Source organism: Crinia signifera, chromosome 11, assembly GCF_055691185.1.
Source record: "Crinia signifera chromosome 11, ASM5569118v1, whole genome shotgun sequence".
Lineage (NCBI taxonomy): Eukaryota > Metazoa > Chordata > Amphibia > Anura > Myobatrachidae > Crinia > Crinia signifera.
In genome coordinates this window covers 88434525-88440698 of record NC_139227.1, presented here as the reverse complement: position 1 = coordinate 88440698, position 6174 = coordinate 88434525, and the positions used below count along the sequence as shown (strand labels likewise).

Here is a 6174-nt window from a genome sequence, read left to right as displayed (position 1 = left end):
TCCCCCCCGAGTCCCGCTGCCCCTGCCGCACTGCTGAGCTGTTAGCGGTTATAAAATAAATCATACCCGCCGCCGCCGCCTTCAATAGGACACTTCCGCCCTTTCTGAATCCACATCCCCCGCGCACACTTGTTACGCCAGACACACTCTGCTGCAAACAGCGTTCAATCTGGGAGTGCTCGCGTTCGCCCGCTTCCTGTCAGCGGCGCCTCAGTGGTGTGGTGGGATCGCGGGCTGCTTGTACCTGCAGCACTTGTGAGCTCCCTGCTGTGCGGTCTCTGGGCTTCAGCTGGTTGGATCAGCTCAGGACGCCCGCGGCCAGCCCAGCACCCCACAACAAGCCCGCAGAGACTTGGATGGGATGCGGCGGCCGCACCAATCACCTCCGGCGGGAGGTAGACCTAGGCTATTCACATCGGCACCTCCAACCAGCTGCCCCTCTGCACCTTTGGCCGATGGATGCAGGGCCGGCCAGCTCCTCTGGCTCTCAGCTGTACTCTCCCGGGTCTCGTCCTGGCCGAGGGGTGATCGATGCAGCGCACACTTCTGCCTCCTCCTGCACATGCGACAGGAAGAAAGAAAACCAGGTAGGGCCGGGGAGTTTCTGCCTTTGCATGCGGCGGAGCAATATTCAGACCAGCTGCCTAGATGGCGGCGCTCCCTGTACTGTTCATGAGGGGGATGATGACCCAGGAGAATGTGCCATCTATAGAAGTGCTGGGCACTGGCATTATTTACTCTCCCAGCAGTAATAGTAATTAGTAACCACTGACAGTCATACCCCTGTATTTTGGGATGGGGCAATAGAGGAGCATGTAGATGGCTATGCTGGTTTTAACAGAAGGTACCTAGGCTAATATGTTTCTCAATGCACAAAACAGAGTTGTATTTGCAGGAGCCATTGTTTTTATCTATTTATTCCAGCACTGGCCATTGCCAAATATCATTGATGGTATCCATTGCTGGGGCGTTTCAGCGAAAGCTAGTTATTGCCTATTAAACAGGTTGGCACTAGATCTAAAATCTGTGGCAGGGCATGCTGGGACGTGTAGATTTTGTTGTATGTAGGGGGGCCCCAAGCTGACCTTTCGCACCAGGGCCCATGAACCCTTAGCTACGCCCCTGCTGTAAACCATACACTATTGCGATTTGGACTTTTTCCTCAGATTTCAAAATATTAAATTGCATGTTATATCTCCCATTCCGATCCAGGTGCACCTGCTGGGTCACCTGGAAAATGTGCACTGTTGGGGTCCTTGAGGACTGAGGTTGAGAACCACTGAGGTGTTTTACTTCAACCACTTACTGAGGGTATATAAACCCTTCCATACTTAGCTCCAGCAATACCTTTGATAAAGCTGTATGTTTTAAACAGCGAAAAGCGTCAGGAGTTCGCCCTGGACCAGACAATCTTGGGTAATATACCTATTTGGACTCTACTATACCCGTGACCATCAATTCTTCTCCATGGAAACAAAAGGCACCTGCATCAGCCTACCACTTGCAAGCATATTGGCCTCCATATTGGCCCCCTGCCTTGGCTTGGATTACAAATACCCTCTCAATATAAAATGGCCGTGTACATATGAGGACACCAATGTTGCAGTAATTCCCAAGGGATCTGCCTCCTCGAGCGGTGTTGGGTAACTATATTTCTCTGCTGGGCAATCAACTGCTCCAAATTGTATTATTGGTATACCACCTACCATCCATAAATGTCAAATAGGAAAGATTGATGAGGTCACACTGATAGGAATTGAAACTATTAAGAATACGAACAGAGGGGGAGGTGTGGCTTGGTACGACATGGAGTAGCAGCGTTGCGCTGTGACTCCCAACTAATTAAACATCAATTATCCGTTAAAATATCCGTTGCCCTGGCGGATTAAAAAGCTCCACACAATGTACCTATGCCGGGTGGTGGGACTGCTGCTGTGATTGTTTGATTGTGCTCCGGGGCTCTCTGGAGTGGCCGCTTCTGGATATCTGCAGGTGAGCGGCAAGTCTGTGGAGGGGAGGACGCGGACAGAGCGGCGGCCGCTCTGCGTGCTGGGCGCCGACGGAGATCTGGCTGTAGTGGACTCCTGGAAATGCCGGGAGCTTGCGGATTTGGACGGCAGCGGCGGTGAGAACATAGCGCAGCAGCTCCCTTCTTGGACCTGGGAGACTGCAGATCGCTGAAGCCTCCCTGCTAAGTGGCGGCTTTCCCTTCTCCTCCTCTGACTGAGACTCCGGGCTGAGCATTGCAGCAAAGCAGGTACTGCACCATCAAAGGGAGAGGAGGAAAGAAGGGGTTTGGAAAGAAAAAGGGGAACAGAAGGGGGAGCCGTTCTTTGTAACGACCACCTGGCTTGGCAGCAACTATTTAAAAGTTTTAAATCTGCGCAAATGCAGCCACTGTTGGGCTGATTGGTGGTCGTCCAGTGTGGACAGTGTTGCTGCAATAAACCATAAGGATGAGCTATAATTAAGGCTGAATATACTATAAAAAGTTTCTTTCTAGAGCCCTGAAAATTTACTCTGCAGATGGCTTCCTTTGACATTATAAAGCAGCTGAACATACCCGGGTGGAATTATTATTACACACCTATATTGTTTCAATACTAACTCTTATTATATTGAAAATTGCCGGAATTGCTATAACCACAGATTTAGTGCTGTTTTATATACATCTCTAATATATTTCACCAGTGGTGTAAACCGTGGTCTCCAACTCTCTGTGACTGTGCAATAGCAGTTTTTTTTTTTAAAAGAAGGAAATGGGGAAAACTGGGCAGGCAGCAGGAGCAGCTGCAAAATTAGAAAAGTTCGCTAGATCCTCCAGGCTACACAATGCGGAAAGCAAGGTGACCCCAATTTATCTCTTTTGGTACAACAGAGAGGGATTGGCACAGGCACAGTTCTTTAGTATATAGAAAAAATGATGCAAAGAAACCAACGTGTGACCTATAACAGCTTATATATAATTTTGCTAGGTGCTGGGTTGGTGGTGCTCCCAAAAAGGTTCTGCAAAGCAACTGAATATGAGGATGTGTCCTAAGTGGACAGAGGCAGAACACAGTGGGTTTTGGGGCACACTTGTAAAGTTTAATAATGTTAGTATACGTGAAGAAAGATGAAAAATTAGTGAGCGTAAAATTTAACCTTTTTAATAAATATAAGATTGCAAAATATTCAGAAATTTCAGGAATTCACAATTTCAAAGATATAAACTTAGATAATAATACACGTAATTATTCGGTCATGGTATGCAAATAATATTCACATTATTCATTAACATCCAAGGATATCATAGGTGAGGTAAAAATATTTTTTTTACGGGGTAACATCCAAATTTGTTAAATACAGCGAGGCTAATGGCCTGATGCCATTTAAATGTAGACTCAATAATAATCAATCTGTTTTCAATACTTTTCTGATGACATGCACCTGTAGGTCTAATGTTCAATGTATTATGGCAACAGTCACATGTCTTGAAGTTTTCTCTTCAGATAGCAGAATAGTCATACATAGAGATTTGATCCAGTGGGTTATAGTGGAATGGTTCCCTTGAGGTCACCTGGTGCTTCTGCTGTCTGGGTATAAATACAGCACCGGATATTCCCAAACGGTCTCCCAAATGGTACTGATCCGGCCATTCACTGCTTAGCTACTGAGTTCGGAATGGGATCAGGCGGCACAGCGATGTATGGCAGTATAACCTTGCAGATGAGAGAGCCCCAAAAGTGGTACGGGGAGCCAAAGTGACACTTCTGCTGTTCCTTGGGTATACCAATAGAATGAGAGAGTGCCAGAGTATAGTAGAAGATAATAGAAAGTAGGATAATTGGAGAATTGATTTTAAGATTTGTGCCCTCTGTGTTGGAATTCGCTTAAGTGTCTTGATTGCCAGCAATTGGGAATACCGAGCACTCAAGCACAAACAGGGGTCAAAAGGCTTTGTTATTGAGTTTTTAAGATATTGTGACTGCAAACTTGAACAATATTCATAGATGATAAGGCTGTGTATAATTTATCCTAGGAAGAAATATTGTTCGTTTTTCCTTATTTGGGTTTATTATAATTATAATTTTTTTTTCAATAGCATCATATTCATTTGGTAAATGCTAAGTCTATATATAGGAAGCAATGTTTTTTTTTTTTTTTTACTCGTGTATATGAATGTATACCTGTAGAGGAAGGGGGGAAGGGATTCTCTTTTTTTGTTACACCCCCCCCCCCCCCCTTTTTTTTCCCCCTTTTTTCCTATTTTCCTTTCTTTTGCCCTATATTAACTAGATAAATGATAGGGTTATGCGTAGTTTACCCTGGGAATAAATTATATGTATCTTTTCCTTTAAGGGTTTTTTCTTTTCCTCTCTCCTCTTCTTTAATATACTTACTTGTGTATGATTTATCCTAAGTATAAATTGGTTGTGTTCAGTGGGCGATATTAACTATATCCTTCATATGCATAAAACGTAAGAGTTGGAGCATGCTGTTAGGGTACGACAGAAGGGAGGAAAAGGGGACAAGTTCATCCCCAATTCCCTACCTTCTTGGTTTTTTTGTTTTTTTTTTTGTATGGGAGTTCCTGTCAGATATAGTACAGGGACTTTTTTTCCCCTGCCTCCGGGGGTTTTTCTTTTTTTTCTTGTGTTTTTTTATTTTTATTTATTTAGTGATTTTTTTTATTTTATTTTTTGGTCATGGGGGGTAGGTATGCCTTTCACCTTCAAGGTTATACAGGGTGGGAAAGGGAGGGGTGAGGTTAGGTTGTCTTTTTCTTTATTATTGTTATTATTATTTATGCCATCATTGTGTATTAATGTGTATACTTACTATAAATATGTTTTTTTTTGTCAGAATATGCTGTGTTGCCACATAGTTATGATTATATAACGTATCATGGGGTACCCCCAGGGTGTGTTTTCTTAGCTCTGATCCTTAAGGATGCTCTTGAACTTCTTTCTTGTCCGTCCTTGATATATCCTGGAGAACTTCCTCCCCTATCCTTCAATGTCTTTTGATTCTGGAGGGCTCCACTTGCTCAGCTGGAATGTTAGGGGCTTAGGCCATAAGATAAAGAGATCATTGGTTCTGACTCAAGTCAAAAAATATCAAGCTGATATAATATGTTTGTCAGAGACACATTTGGTAGGCAGTAAGGTGCTAGCACTTAAAAAGCCCTGGGTAGGACATATGTTTCACTCTACCTTCTCAAGCTCTGCAAGAGGGGTATCAGTGTTAATTAGAAAGACTATCCAATTCCAGTTAGAATCTAGCGAAATAGACGCTAATGGGAGATATATTTTCCTACGTGCTTATATTAATCATATTTTGTTTCATGTGTTAGCTATATATGTCCCCCCTCCATATAATAGTGAAGTTCTTTGACAGGCTGCTAAGTTTGTAGCTCAATCCTCAGCAACCCCTACGATCTGTCTGGGAGATTTTAATAATGTAATGGATAAGATTTTGGATAGGTGGAGAGAGGGTGGAGTATACAGTATACGTCACACAACTCCATTTGCAGGTCTTTTAGATGAGCTGGGGTGGGTGGACATTTGGAGACTTCGTAATAAGGATGCTAGACAATTTTCGTGTTATTCTGCCACCTTTCATACTTTGTCTCGTATAGATAAGGTTTTAATATCCCCAGATTTATCCCCGGATATAGTAGAAGTAAAATATCTTCCTAGGGGAATCTCTGACCATTCCCCCGTGTCACTTACTCTGAGGTTGGATGGAGCTAGAGGTGCACTAATGTGGAAACTCAACCCTCTATGGCTGAATCAGCTGGCAGAGGGTTTGGAGCTGGCGGCATCCTGGGAAGATTTTCCGATAGATAATTCTATGTTTCTGGATCCTGCAGTTCAGCGCGATGCCTTTAAAGCCTTCATGCGTGGTTCATTCATAAAAAAAAATTCTGAACTTAAGTTATTTAATCAGAAGGAAGAGACCCGCTTGGAGGCACAATGCCTGCAATTGGAGGCCCAATATATCCTTTCACAGCTGCGGTCTGACAGAATGGCATGGTAGGCTGCCCAGAGGGAATGGTCAGATTACTTGTTTGAAAAATCTAGACGCAGGCTTCTCTTCTCCGGGCATGAGAAATACATCCAAGCCGAAATAGGGGGGAGATACTTGCCGTATCTGGCTCGAACTGAGCCTAGTAACAATATTTTTCAATGT

At 43.8% G+C, this 6174-nt stretch overlaps 1 pseudogene; it reads right to left on the bottom strand.

The window, feature by feature from the left end:
• Positions 1–3582: 3582 nt before the first annotated feature.
• On the bottom strand, positions 3583–3700 carry LOC146046558 (5S ribosomal RNA; annotated as a pseudogene).
• Positions 3701–6174: the final 2474 nt, after the last annotated feature.